Source organism: Nyctereutes procyonoides, unplaced genomic scaffold, assembly GCF_905146905.1.
Source record: "Nyctereutes procyonoides isolate TBG_1078 unplaced genomic scaffold, NYPRO_anot_genome, whole genome shotgun sequence".
Taxonomy (NCBI): domain Eukaryota; kingdom Metazoa; phylum Chordata; class Mammalia; order Carnivora; family Canidae; genus Nyctereutes; species Nyctereutes procyonoides.
In genome coordinates, this window is record NW_026575044.1 from 22283137 (window position 1) to 22298481 (window position 15345).

Below are 15345 nucleotides of genomic sequence, written 5' to 3' on the forward strand. Positions count from 1 at the left end.
GGGCTTCTGTTCATTTGCTCACATATCTCTGGATGTGCCTATTTGTTTTTGTTACTCTTTTCTTTTACCCAAATGGAACATACTGGAATTTCTTCCTTCTTTCCCTAAGCCTCCTTCTTTTTTCAATATATGCTCTCTTATTAGGTTATCAAATGTATTCTCATGGTTTAAATAATCCTTTGTTATGTTAATGATACTCACCTTCATACATCTAGCCTCAGATCCTAAGTCCAACTGTATTTTCAACATTTAAACATTTCTTTTCATCTAACACCACTTCTTAACAATAAGTATTTTCTGACCTTGGGACTAAAGTAGGATCTACCTGTTATTCATTCGCAAATTTCTCTATTCTCCTTTGTAGCAATCAACATACTCAGGATTATTTAATTAATTAAAAACAGAGTAAAATAGTTCTCTAATGTATGGTTATTAACAGTCATCTCATCTCCTTTCACACACCAAAGCAAATTCCATTTTTGCTTGCTCATCACCTTCTAAACTTGCATTCTGCTGATTGTAGAATTTGGTGAAGTGGAGAATTGGAGAAGTAGGTGAAGCAAGCTTGATTTATATTGCAGAGAGCAGACTTACTCTAGGGAAAGGAAAGGAAATTTATTGCCACTGAGAGTGAGGGAGGCATATTTCAAGGCAGACTGTTGGGTTGGAGATAGTTTTGGGGGGGAGTTTGCAATGGGAAATAGGAGATTTTAGACTGTCTGCCATATATGGGAGTTAATGAGAATGAAACAAAGTGGCTTAGCTTTCTCTGAATCCTAATTTATTTATTTGTTTAATGTTTTCTTATCGACTCAACTATAAGGTTACATGAATGGAGAAACAATGCTTATCCTTCTCATTGTTATATTACTACCAGCACTTTTCAAGTCTTAAATTATTGGAGATGCATGATCAACATTTCTTGATTGATAGTTAATTATCTGAATGCATACTTATAAGTTATTTAATGAGGTATAGCCATAGCTTCAGTATATACTGTGAAGACACAGATAAAATAGAGAGTTTTGACTCCTCGAGGTGAGGTTATACATATATAACCTAAGTAAATTTTGATAAAGGTTTAGATTGAGTGACATTATTTTCAAAACTTTAAGAGTTAAGTAAATTTGTACAGGGATCATCAAAGAAGCCTTCTCACAAAGGATAAAAGATAAATTTAGAGGACTAGAAGAAGTGGAATAAAAGAAAAACACTTTAAAACATTCTTTAGAGAGAAAGCGTTTTATATATTATTTTATCAGATTACACTTCCTTGTGTTCAACATTTTTACAATATTGGTTGAACCAAAGTCCAAATAGAAGTATTCATCTTAAGTCATACACTACAGGAATTGCAGGAGTCCTGCCTTAGCCACAGGGGATATACTCTAAGACCCCCAGTGGATGCCTGAAACCACAGTAATGAACCTTAAATATACTCGTTTTTTCCTATTCATAAACCACACCTAACTAATAACTAATAATAAAATAGAATAATTGTAACAATAAACTGTAATAAAAGTTATGTGATGTAGCCTCTTAAAATATCTTATTTTACTATACTTACCTGTCTTTTTATAATGATGTGAAATGATAAAATGCCTATGTGATGAGATAAAGTGAGGTGAATAATATGGGCATTGTGACCTAGTGTTAGGCTACTGTTGAACTTCTGACATTTATCAGAAGGAAGATCATCTGCTTTCATACTGCGGCTGATCATGGGTAGCTGAAAACCATGAAAAATGAAACTGCAGATAACGGTGGTTACTGAAATAGGACTTTTAGTGTATGACAGATCTGTGTTTAATTTGGTTTTGTTCAAATTAAATCTCTTTAGGCCTTATTTTCCTTTTGTGGAAAAGAATGTATCTGTAAAGGGCTAGATAGTAAATAGGCTGTTTACTTTTTAGTAAATATTATAAAGACTTTCCAGACCATATGGTCTCCATTGCAACTACTCATCTCTGCCATTTTAGCATGAAAGCAGTTGTAGATAACATGTAAACAACTGGGTGTGGCTGTGTCCCAATAAAACTTTGATTACAAAGGCAAAAAGTAAATGATAAATGGTTTAAAATATTATAAAATACAATCTACTGTCACTCTAATAAATCTTTAACAAAATGCCTCTAGGAGAACAAACAGTTCCCTATCCTAGCAGTCCACCAAAAACAGGTATCAACAGCATCTCAAGGAATAGGATAAAATTAAGGTGTTCAAAAACATAATAGTTGCAATGTCCGAAATCCAATGAAAAATTGATAGATATGCAAAGAAGCACAGAAAGTGACCCATAGCCAGAAAAAAATCAGTCAATAGAAGCACATCCACAATCACAGAAATTATAGAATTTGTGGGAAATAAATTTAAAATAGGTACTATAAAAATGCTGAAAGGTTTAAAGGAAAACAGAAACATAATGGGAGAGAAATGAAAGATATGAGTATGGAATTGCTACATTAATATCAAATAAAATAGGCATCAAGATAAAGAGTACTTAGCACAGAAGGGATTTTTCATAATGAGGAGTCAATTCAAGAGGACGACATGGCAATCATAAACATCCAGGCCTATATATCCAATAGCAAAACTTCAATATACATGACACCAAAAATGGAGAGAATTAGTTATAGATAAGTCCACAATCATCATGGGGATTTAAACATCGCTCAGCCCTTGAAAAAATGACTGAGAAAAAAAATCAGGAAGGACTAAGGTGATTTGAGCAATACTATTAAAGTTACTTAAATGATATTTGTAGAACAATATACTAACAAAGTGCAGAATGCCTATCTTTCATGTGTTCAAAGACTACTTACCAAGACAGACTATGCACTAGGTCCCCAAACCTGTCTTGGTAGATTTAAAAGAAATAAAATGATACATGTTGGTTTCTTGACTAATAAATTATACGAAAGTCAGTAGGGGAAAATCTCCAATTATTTGAAAACTAGCAATAATTAATATTTAGGTCAAAATAATATCACAAAGGAAATTGGAAAATATTTGAACTGAGTGATAAATTTGTAAGATGAGCTAAAGCAGTGCTTACAGGCATATTTACAGTTTAAAATTTTTCTACTGGAAAAGGAAAAAAAATTCTAAAGTGATGTAAGCCTTCACTTTAAGAAGGTAGAGAGGGGCACCTGGGTGGTTCAGCGGTTGAGTGTCTGCCTTTGGCTCAGTTTGGGATCCTGGGATCCTGGAATTGAGTCCCACATCAGATTCCCCACAGGGAGCCTGCTTCTCCCTCTGCCTATGTCTCTGCCTCTCTGTGTCTCTCATGAAAAAATAAATAAATTTTTTTTTTAAAAGAAGGTAGGAAGAAAAGAATAGAATAAATTCAAAGTGAAAGAAAATAAACATGAGAAATGAAATCAACACAATAGGAAACTGACAAACAATAAAGAAAATTAACAAAGTCAAAATTTATTCTTTCAAAAAGACCACAAGGTTCATAAAATCTTAGCTAAACTGATTGAGAAAATACAAATTCCAAATATTAATAACAAAAGAGGCTCTATCACAATAGAACCTAAAAATGTTAAAAGGAGAAAGAGGGACAATTATAAAAAATTTTATGCCAACAGATTTACTACTTAGAATAAATATTTTTCTTTCAAATTATTTTCTGTTAAATTAATTTTCCTTTCATTTATGTTTAATTTGCAGTTAAATTCATTAGGGAGGTTTTAATTTTAATTATATATTTTTATTTCGTAAGTTCTATTTTCCTTTTAAATCTGGATCATTTTTTAATCGTTTTCTGTTCTCTGTAGATATTTTTTTTCTTTTTTGTTCTCTATAGATATTTTAGTCTCATATTTTATTCATGTAAATATAGTAAACAGTTGTTTAAAATCTGTGTTTTTGACCATTCTAAATCAACTTTTCTCTGGCTGTTGTTTCTATTGGTCCTCACTCATGGTATTTATTCCTTGAGAGCAGTAAGCTCATTTCTTTTAGAAAATTATGTTGATTATTCGAAGCCTAGGATGAAGATGTGTTCTCAGGAAGCACGTTTATCTGTTTTTGGCAACCACATGTGACCATCAGCCACATTAAACTAAATCCGTGGCTTCACACCCAGAACATATGAATTTGTGTTGCAATCTCAGCACTGCAAATTAAAATTATGAATTCTTAAGAATTAAGGGTGTTTCTCTTTTCATCTTCTCATGTGCAATACACACTGTTTTGTAGCCTCCCGAGTGTATGTGCTGCGGTGGGAGTGAGAAACCGTTTTGGTTCACCCTTAAAGAGAGTAAAGCCCAGCGGTATCTAATTTTTTCAATGTAGTGTGGTGTAATTAGACTCCCTACTTTGGAGGGGGACTTAAGCTTTGTCTTCTGTTCCTCATGCCTCTCATTCAATGCGTGGGCTCTGATATTAGTGTGACTGGTTTCAGATCACAGCTTCGCAAAGTACTAGCCATGGTCCTTGGGCAGGCTAAACTTTCTGTGCCTCAGTTGCCTCAATGGTAAGATTGAGAAAACAGTCTATCTGTTGGATCTGGCTATTATATTAGATGGGATAATACTTAAAACTTATAGAAAATTCTGGACATATAAATAAGTATTCAATGGTAGATAGATATAGTGTTTCCCCCAAAGTGATTTATCATCTAGCAGGAGAGTAGCAAGATGTATATAAATAATTCTAATAAATCTAATGTGATATGTTCCATAAGTGAAACAATGAAGGTGTTTTACGAGTTTAAAAGAAGGAAAGGTTATTTCAACAAAAATACCACAAAAACTCATCGGAATAGGATTCATCAGTATAGGAAAATAGTTGTATTTTTTCTGTATTAAAATACTTTATTAAAATACTAACGAGACAAAAGCACCAGTCTTTTCCTCAATTCTATTCAACAATCCACATAGACAGACCATAACACAGATTTACAGGCAAGCAGGCCCTCATTTCTTGTATATACTCCAAACAGTTGGTTTGGATGTCTTGTGGCCTGCTGTTTATTTTGTAGTCTTTGTATCCATGAAAAAAATATGTATAAATAAGGGTTTTGTATCTTTTCCCAAATATGAAGAAAATTCGGACTTTAAGCTTTCAGAAAAGTCATGGACAACTACCTTTCAGTATGTGGATGAATTCAAATTTTGTCTTATTTTATTATGATTATTATTATTACTTCTTGTCACAGCCTTGAAATTGCCAAGGGATAGTTCTAATGCAGTTCTGACCACAATGCCCTGGATGCCCTCCTCCGGCATCTGCCTTTAATCACAGACAATATGGTTTGTGTTTAGAATCGAATGACTGTCATCATCTAGCACTAATGTTCTCTGTCACAGGGACTTAACAACCCATTTGGGGAACACTCTCAGAGACTTTCAAATTCAATATTCTCTCCAAACTCCGGGCTTTTCATTAACCGTGCCATGTGGGTTTCCAAGGCGTGATGCCCAATGGTATTATTTTTCCAAAGAGGTCACGGGAGAGAAGGTTTTTTTTTTTTTTTTTTTTTTTTTATTCCAAGTGTATATTTCAGCACATCTAAACATGCAAACTCACCACAGTCCCTACGTAGAAGTCTGTGTTCACAGATAGCCTACATTCAGGACTCAATCTGATTTTACAATAGAAATTGCACATGCTTTTGGATTGCATAATATGCAATTACCCAGCACATGATTGAACTGAATTACAAACTGTTGTTGATTTTCTGCATGGAGCTTACTTGGCTCTTTGATATATATTTTCTCATTAGCTTTCCCCTGATTTATTTATGATATTGTTATGCATATAAAGGGCAGATTGCTGAAGTTCACATTGCAATGACCGAATTAGCAGTTGAAAAATTCACGGTTATGATGTGCAAATAATTCCCTGGGTGTTCTGAAGGTATGCTCTAGTCTCCCCTATAACTGTGAAGCTGGCAGGCCTGTCTTTACTACACCTCTCACATTTATCCTCCCTTTACCTTTCCCATGACCACCACTTCAGAACCTAGACATCTCTTGCCTGGAAAATTGCAATATTTTTCTAATCATATCCACACATACAAACTAATCCCCTTGAAGTTCATGCATCTTAGTGCTGCAAGATTGACCATCCCAAATCACTCTTCTGGTTATATTGCTCCCAGATCCAGGAGTAAAGATAAGGAAGAGAAGATAAAAGAAAAGGAGGAAGGAAGAAGGAGGGGAATAAAGAGAAAGGTGAGAGAGAGCAAGGAAATTTCTATAAGGGGGAATGAGGGATGCAAATAGCAAGGGAGAAGGGTAGGGAAAGAAAAGAAGGCTGAGAGGAAGGAAAGGCAGCAAATGCTATATAGCTGATTTCTATCTGGTATCACTTTCCTTTAATAGTACTCGCTTTCTGCAAGTGGAATGGAAGCTGATGATGGTTTCTGCAGTTACACACTTCAGTGGAACATTTCTATTTAATCTGCCTAACTGGGTACTTTTCCACCTGTGTATCTCTCTCGTCTAAATGAAAGGCTATTGTCACTGCATCCAAGCACAGGACATTATAATTAGGTCAATTTCAAATATTTATGGGAAAAAGAAGGGCATCCTTCTCTCACCCCCTCTCAGCAGGGACCATTATTGATTGGATGGTGATGAATTAGTGAGATGTGCTGGGAGAATTGGTGGGGTGCAGAGAACATGCGTTGTTAGTGCCGATTATGCCACATGCATTTAAAATCCAAGGCATACAACGAGAGAAGAAAGTTATTTAGCAGCTTTAATTTGCCCACAGTCTAAGAAATTGTCTGAGTTAAGATATGGGAGAAAAATCAAGAAGAGTTCATCACACATTGAGGGTGAAAGTGATGTTTCGTTCTTTTTTATGATTCTAAAGGCCAACTTACAAAGAAGAGCCGTATAAGCAGCTTTAAAAATTCTGAATTGTAAGATAAAGATTTAGTGCCTCACAAAATCAAATTGGAAAAGTAGAAATCTTAATAACTACCTCTTCTAAAAAATGAAGAAAATGAAGAACCAAAAATCGTATAGGAATTCAGTAATATTCATAGTTACGAAACATAAAACAATTAAATGTCTGAAAGGAGATCAGCAAACTGTTAGTTTCCTTTTGAAAGAAAAGTGATGGGTGAACAAGTTCAATCATGTGGCTTTGCCTATCTTTCCATAAAATCATATTTCAATAATAAAACTCCAACCAAGAATAAGAATATAGAAAAGAACTTCTCTAATTAACACTACCTTTATCATCTCCATTCTAGTCATACAAATTCCTGACCATGAGGATTGAAAATGTTTACTTTTCACCAATATATCTCTATTAGTTCAGAGACAAGAATATAGCAAATACTCAATTATTACTATTTGGATGTATTGTTTCCTCATAATTCTCAGGGCCAGATGAAATATAAGATCAAACATTTTTGTTATTTATGAGAGTGATTAGCTTAAAATCCTTATTGAAATCTGTTTTTTATATCCAAAATATATTTGAAATTAAAAGAAGAGATTGTATATGGTTTTGGGGTATGTGTGTATGGAATGTATCATTCTTATACAGATTTTTTTTTAAGGGAATAGACTTTGGTATTAGTGTTGGACAGCAGTAAATCTTAAAATATAAGTGATTTATTGGTTGTAATTTAAGATTAAGATGCCAGCCTTTCTATAGGTGAATAAATAAATGGTGCTACATCTACACAATGGAGTATTACTCAGTGACTATAAGAAATGAACTAGTAAGCCATGGAAAGACATGGAGGAAACTTAAATTAATATTGCTAAGTGAAAGAAGCCATTGTGAAGACTACATGCTATGTTCTAATTATAAATATTCTAGAAACAGCACAACCATGAAGATAGAAAAAAAAAAGGTAAGTGGTTCCACGGTTTGAGGAGGGGTTTTGTGCCATTACTGCCATTCACCGTAGGTGGCAAAACATATCTTTTCTCTGGATAGGCACTACATTACTAACCCAGAGTCTGCTGAATTTGTGCTAAATCCTAACTATACCAGTTGTCATCTATAACTACAAGTCTTAAAAAAGTACTGTCTGACTAATTGTGGGAGAGACACTGTAAGAAAACAATCTAGTCACCTTTCATTTTAAGGACTTAGCACTTGTAATTGTGAATAATGAGTAATGAGTGTGGTATACATGAAAAGAAAATGGTGGAACTCTGGTCAGAAAACTCAAAAGTCCAAGAAAACCCTTTGGCTCTACCTTGAAAAACTAGCAAATGAATACCTGTGTATATACTTAAAATGTGCCAGGAATACAAGTATCTCCTCCAGGATTCCCAGCTTATCTCAAGTTTTTCTGTTATTTAACCAAGTATAAGTCCAAGTATGCCGAACAAAAACAAAAACAAACAAACAAAAAACTTCTATTACATATTCATATCTTAATATTTATTTTAGAGAACAAAACCAAACAAAATACCTATAACATATGTATATTTGACCAGGGGAAGGGGCGGAAGTGGCTGGTATTTGGGCAGGGTACACTTATCAATTTTCTGCCTTATTTTCCCGGAGGAAATGAAAGCATACAGATTATGTTTCTTAACCAAAGATATTACCACTTGCTCAGTGATAGATTGAAAATGAAGGCAATGATTAATGAGAACTGGCATCTATCATAGTGGCCTTTCCAGCTGTGGTCAACAAAATTCTAGGAAATCTTAGGAACTTTCTTGGGGACAGCAGTGGGAGGCAGGAAGACTAGAGAACAATGTGTAGGATGCTGAGCACCTAAATCTACTATAACAAAACAGCTCCATGTACTTGTTTTATATTTTAGTTGTAAGCACATGATTTCTGTTCAAATCAATGCTTTCTTGGCTAGAAAAATAATTAGAAAGCTGTTGGTCTAGAGATTATGCTTTGAAAATTCAAGCCAATATATTAATGGCATATGTCACAAAATCAAATGTAGGAACAACCATGTAGAAAAATGAAAAGAACTGTGTGAGATAATGATAATAAAAGGGGAATAAAGGTGAAAAATGTTAAATGGATTTTGCAAATGTATACTGAAGAAAAAATATTGCAGAAAAACAGGTCTTTTAACAAATGAGAACAGCACTGAAAAGCAATCATTTCAAAATTGTTGAGATACTAGACTCACTCAAATCAATTTAATAATAATATAAAGGAAAGTTAAATTTCATCAATTGGAAGGATTTTTTAAAATATATTTGATTACATACTTGTGGAAATTTGTACCTGTGTAATTCCATATCACATCATTTTTAAGTAAATAATGAAATTTGGTTGTAATTTTATATTTGTATAAACAATGAAATTGATAATTTAAAACTTAGTTTATAGACTTTTAATTTAAGGGAAATCAAAGGTTATCCTTCAGAATAAAGAAAAAATATGTTTGAAGTGTATTGAAAGTGGCAATAGTGCAATAGGCAATTATAATAGGTAAGGAATCAAAGATATATCTCAACTTTTAGATTCAAAGACATTTAAGGTTAGTGTGAAGCAATATTGTATATGTTCCACATTGTCTATTGGATCAAACTCAGATTAGCCTCACGTTTGGTTTTCTACTAACTGATCTAACACTTACTCTTTGGTCTAATCAGTTAATAGTTATTAAATACTCACTATATGCACTGCAATGTATGGAATGATATGTGTGTTTATCTTGAAGCTTTCATTTATGTTATTCATTTTGTGTCTTTCTTTTAGAGACACGGAATAGAATATGTGTCTCTCTTTTTTTTTTTTTTTTTGTCAACTCAAATTCTGTTAATTCTTTAATATCCATGTCAGATCTTGTTCCATGGAGCTCTCTTAGGAAAGTCAGGCCCAAGGAAGAGTTCCCCTTCTTCTAAATTCCTAAAACAATTAAAATGTGACTGTTAAAATATATGCTTGATTATGTTATTTCATGTTCTCTAGAAATTCCACTTATATGTCTTATCTCCAGCTGAGTTTTTAGTATTTGCTGAATGTTCAATGGATAAATATTTGTTGACAGATGAATGAATTACAATTCTTTGAGATTAAGGTTTTTATCTATTCTATTTTTTTCTTTTCTAAAAACTACTATATAACTTGGCAGTCACATGGTGTCAAATAAAGATATGTTGATTTTTAATTAAATAATTAATGGAATTAAATGGCTTTTTCAAGTTAGAAAACTTACACTTTTAAAACTACTTTCACAGCTTTTATTTTTTTATTTATTTTTTTAAGATTTTATTATTTATTCATGAGAGACACAGAGAGGCAGAGACGTAGGCAGAGGGAGAAGAGGCTCCCTGTGGGAAGCCTGATGTGGGACTGACCCCGGGATCACGACCTGAGCCAAAGGCAGATACTCAAGCACTGTGCCACCCAGGTGCCCCTCACCTTTTATTTTTAATGGTATTATGATAAGAAACCTTTTATCTGGTGGGTGGAGAAGAGCAGTTTAAGTCCACCCAATGTGTCCATATCAAGTAGTACCCGACCCACAGCTACAGATCCTGGTTTCCAGTCACATGATTTTAAAATTATAAAAGAAAATCACTTGGGTTTAAATTCTGGGAAACCCATCAACTTTCTTAAAAAATATAGCAAATATTTGCTTTTAAATTTTCTTTTTTAATTCTTTTTCTTCCTTATGCTCCAAGTCTCCCAAGTTAATATTCACTGTCAGAAAAATGAGTCTAGGGGATCCCTGCGTGGCACAGCGGTTTGGCGCCTGCCTTTGGCCCAGGGCGCGATCCTGGAGACCCGGGATCGAATCCCACGTCGGGCTCCCGGTGCATGGAGCCTGCTTCTCCCTCTGCCTGTGTCTCTGCCTCTCTCTCTCTCTCTGTGTGACTATCATAAATAAGTAAAAATTAAAAAAAAAAAAAGAAAAATGAGTCTAAGAATATATATAAAAAATACAGTAACTGAAAAAGTCCAGACATAACAAAGCTTCCTGACTTTCCACTATTAACTATCACTTCTGAAGCATAGTGCTTTCTTAATGGTCCACATTTTAGATTTTAATGTCATCCTGGGATGACTGGGTGGCTCAATGGTTTATCATCTGCCTCTGGCTCAGGGCATGATCCTGCAGTTCCGGGATCGAGTCCCATGTTGGGCTCCCTGCATGGGGCCTGCTTCTCCCTCTGACTATGTCTCTGCCTCTCTCTCTCTGTGTCTCTCATGAATAGATAAATAAAATCTTAAAAACAAAAGATTTTAATGTCACCCTTTGTATATTTTTACTCCATCTATTTGGGTTATAACCTTCTTTATGAGAGAGATAGAATAATATTCACTCTGGTGCTCCTCACTCCTCTAGTGCAGACCCTTCAACAGGGTAGAGTGTCTGCTAAAAACAAATACATGTCTGCGACAAACAAAAATTATACATATGTAGGTAGACATACATAGGCTCTGTGCTAGCTGATGCAAATACTAAAATGAAAAAGAAAGGCAAAGTTCTTCCCACATGGAACTCATATTCAAGTGGATATAAAAGACACAAATAAATAAGTAGATGAATTGGTAGCTAACTTCTATCTGTAGTAAATTCTATGAAAGAGACAAACAAGGTATTGAAGGAGAGTTTGACAGTAGTGGACCAGCTTCTATCTGGCAGTGGAAGTCCTCTCTGAGAAGGGAATGGTGGTATAAAACATACACTACCATGATGATCCCACTTGGGGAAGAATGTGGAGCCGACCTCATCTGGCATAGAATACAGTGTAAGTATAGGCACTGAAGATGCAGAACCAAAGAAGGTTCTGGGTGTGGGAAAGGGTACAAGAGTTGGCAGATGAGGCTGAAGAAGTAAACAGGAGCCAGATTATGTAGGGTCTTGTGGGCTTGGGAAAGGGAGTGGCTTTTATTGTAAAGGTCATAGAGCCTTGAGGGGTTTTAGGCAGAGGACTGACCTCCTTGAGTGTCTGTTATTTTTAAAGATTACTCTGCGATGCTGTGGGAAGTACTGATAGGAAGAAAAAAAGGTGTGGAGGTCTCAAGGCACTCCTCTTTGGTCTCTGATAACATCTCTGGCTATTGATCCCCTCTATCTAATGCTTCCACATGGGTTTCTCTATGTTTTGTCTTCACGCTAGTGTTGTTTCTCTCTCTTCATGCATTATCCCTTGAAAATTCCATCTAGTGTCATGGTTTTAGCGCTCACTGATAGCATAGGATTTCTAAATCTACATCTCCTAGACAGATATTCTCCAGTCTTCTGCCATATACATCTGCTTTCCACCTGAATATATTCATTTGGATATCCATGGATGGCTAAAACTCAGATGTTCGGAATAGAATTAATTATTTGACCTTCCTTCACCTGGCTTTTTCTCATTTATTTTCTATCCTAATTTCTGGACACTAAAATAGTAATTGTCAGTCCACAGCCAAACACAAAATTCATTTGGACTTCACGCTCCCACCACATTTAATAAATCATGAATAAATCATGAGTTTCAGTACACTGAAATTTAGGAGAATTTATTTTCTCCTAAATTCTTCTTGAGTCCTTTTGCTTTTCTTCAGTCCTACCATAGAAATTCTGGCTCAGGCACTCACTGTCTGTCTTTGGTTTCAGTAGCATTCATGCTATATTCGTGTTCCTTTTTACACAGCCTCCTCAAGCATATCCATAGCAAGCCTTCTAAGCTTTCAAAATTCAACTTTGAAAACAAATCTCAAGCAGAAGGAATCCACAAAGCAATCCCAGATGTTTTCAGAAGCAATGGAGAAGTATCTAGAGTCATCAGCTGATCTCCAGAGGATCTCCTGAACATCTCTGGTGAGCTGCCTTATTCCTCTCCCTTATACCACTGCCTTTTTGTAGGCTTGCATCTTCTCTCTCCCTCCAGATTACCAGTCACTTGGAATATATATACTGAATCCATTCACTCTATTTTCAATCCATTTTCCACGAAAGTCTTTAATAAATAAACTTGATTGTATCAGCCCTCAGTTTAAAATCTTATTTTATAGTTTTTTTTTTTTAATGGGTTCAGGAACACCTTAGCTTTTCTCTAGGACAGGCTTTATCTAGTACTCCTAGCCTTGGATTCTGATTCTCCTGTCCTCCATTGTTCCCTTCTTTTAAACTATATCAGAAGCCCAGTTTTCTGTGAATCTTCATGCTGATTCGTTCCTTTCTGAAGAGGTATAAATACTCTCATTCTATAATTCTCAAACTCCATTATATTTCAAGAACAACTCAAATGTAACTTCCACTGTGGAGCTCTTCCCTTCAACACAGGATGTACCGACTGCCATAGAATCATAAAGAACAACCAACACGGATAGCATTGTTCACCCTCCATTGCCTTATAGAATTACAATTAGACCATGGGCTGTTAAAAGCCAAGGACCATGATGTTTCTTATACTTTTATAGTGCATAGCAGTGTTTTAGCATTTTAAAAGTGTGTAACACACATTGTGGAATGAATTAATAAATGAATAGAAGAACAAATGAATAAAGATGACTGCAATCATAGGATTAAGAATAAATATGATTTGGTTAAAAGGAATAGAGCAAATAATAATAGAGTAAAAATGAGATTCATTAGTTGAGAGAATCCCCATGAGTGGTGAGAATCAAGACCAAGATAAAAGCAAATAGGCCAGAAAGAAGTTCATGCTTTCACCAGGTGAGAAAAAACAGTTGTGGGGTAGAAATATCAAGTTGATCACATAGAAAGGTTATAATATGTGACATACAAATACTTGGGGGAAAATAGCAAAATGTGAGACTAGAGAAAAGGAATGTGAAGAAATATGCCAAGTTATAGGCATGAAGCAATTGTAAAGAAACATGCAAGGGAGTCATAGAAAATGCCACAAGGACTACTTCAAGCCCAAGTTAAACTTTTTTGAAACTTGAGTGTGGGATAAAGGAAGACACTTCAGGACACCTGAATCACAGGAGTTTAATGTTGAGCCATTTTAAAAAAAGCAGCATAAGCCAATTTTGATTAGGATTTTTCAGGGAGTAATTTTTTCTATGTTTCTACTAAGATGCAAATTCATTTCTAGCCTTGGTTGGCATTCCTGTTTCCAGAAAAGGCCTGTGCAGAGTAAAAGTTGGCTTAATTCTTTCAAATTTATTTTTGATTAAAAGCTCACAATGTACAGAAAAGTTTCAATTACTGCACAAGAAAAGAAGGTTTTTATTTTCCTATACATTTTGATAGTAAATTAACAACTCAATATCACATGCCCCTAAAATATTTTAGAGTGCCGTGCTTGAAGATGAGGTCATCCTCCAATACAGTATTTAAAATCAGAAATTAGCAGTGGTAACCTTTTTTAAAAAATATTTTATTTATTTATTCATGAGAGACACAGAGAGAGGCAGAGACATAAGCAGAGGTAGAAGCAGGCTCCCTGCAGGGAGCCTGATGTGGGACTCCATCCTGGGACCCCTGAATCACAACCTGAGCCAAAGGCAGACACTCAACCACTGAACCACCCAGGCACTGCAGCATTGGTAAAATTTTTGCCATCCACTCCTCAGATCTATTCAAATTTTGATAAGTGCCCCAGTAATGTTCTCTCTGGAAAAAAAAAAAAGATCCATTCAGAATCATAGGCCTGGTAGTTGTTATATCTCTTTAATCTGCATTAATCTGCAGGAGTTCTTTAGGTTTTGTCTGTTTATGTATTTGACTTTCTAGATCTTGATGCTTTTGAGGATTTTTTTTTATGCTGTTTTGTAAAATGGACCTCAGCTTAGGTTTGTATGATGTTTGTTTGTATGATTGGATTCAGATTCTGCTTTCTTAGCAGGAAAATCATGATAGAGTTGCCAGCCTCTCATTGTTACTCTATCAAATGGTGGTATTTGTTCCATAACTTCATGAACACTTAATTAAGGTGATATAGTCCAGGATTCTCCAAGTAAAGTCATTTTTTCCCCTTTTGCAATTCATAAGTATTCTGTGACTTGCTGCTGTGTAACAGTATATTTTGTTCTTCATAAAATTTCCACATTTATTTTTTATTTATATCTGTATGCACTTATGGCTTATAATTTTATTAATAAGACCATCAGCATCAGCAATACCTGAGAACTTCTTAGAAATGCAAACAAATGCCGATGCCCACTTCCAGATTTACCTAATTCAAAACTGGTGGTGGAACCCAGTCACCTGAGTTTTAATTGTCCCTCTAGATGGTTGTGATACATGCAAAGGTTTAAGTATGACTGGAATGCTGGATCTCAATCCAGCACATTGAAATCCAGTATATTAAAAATCACCTGTAGGAACTTTTAAAAACTGCCAATTATTTAATCCTACCCCTAAAGATTAGATATAAATTGTTGTAGGATGGGCCCTCATTATCAGTTTTCTTGGTGTTTTTTTGTTTGTTTTTTGTTTTGTTTTGTTTTGTTTTGTTTCCTAAAATGATTCTA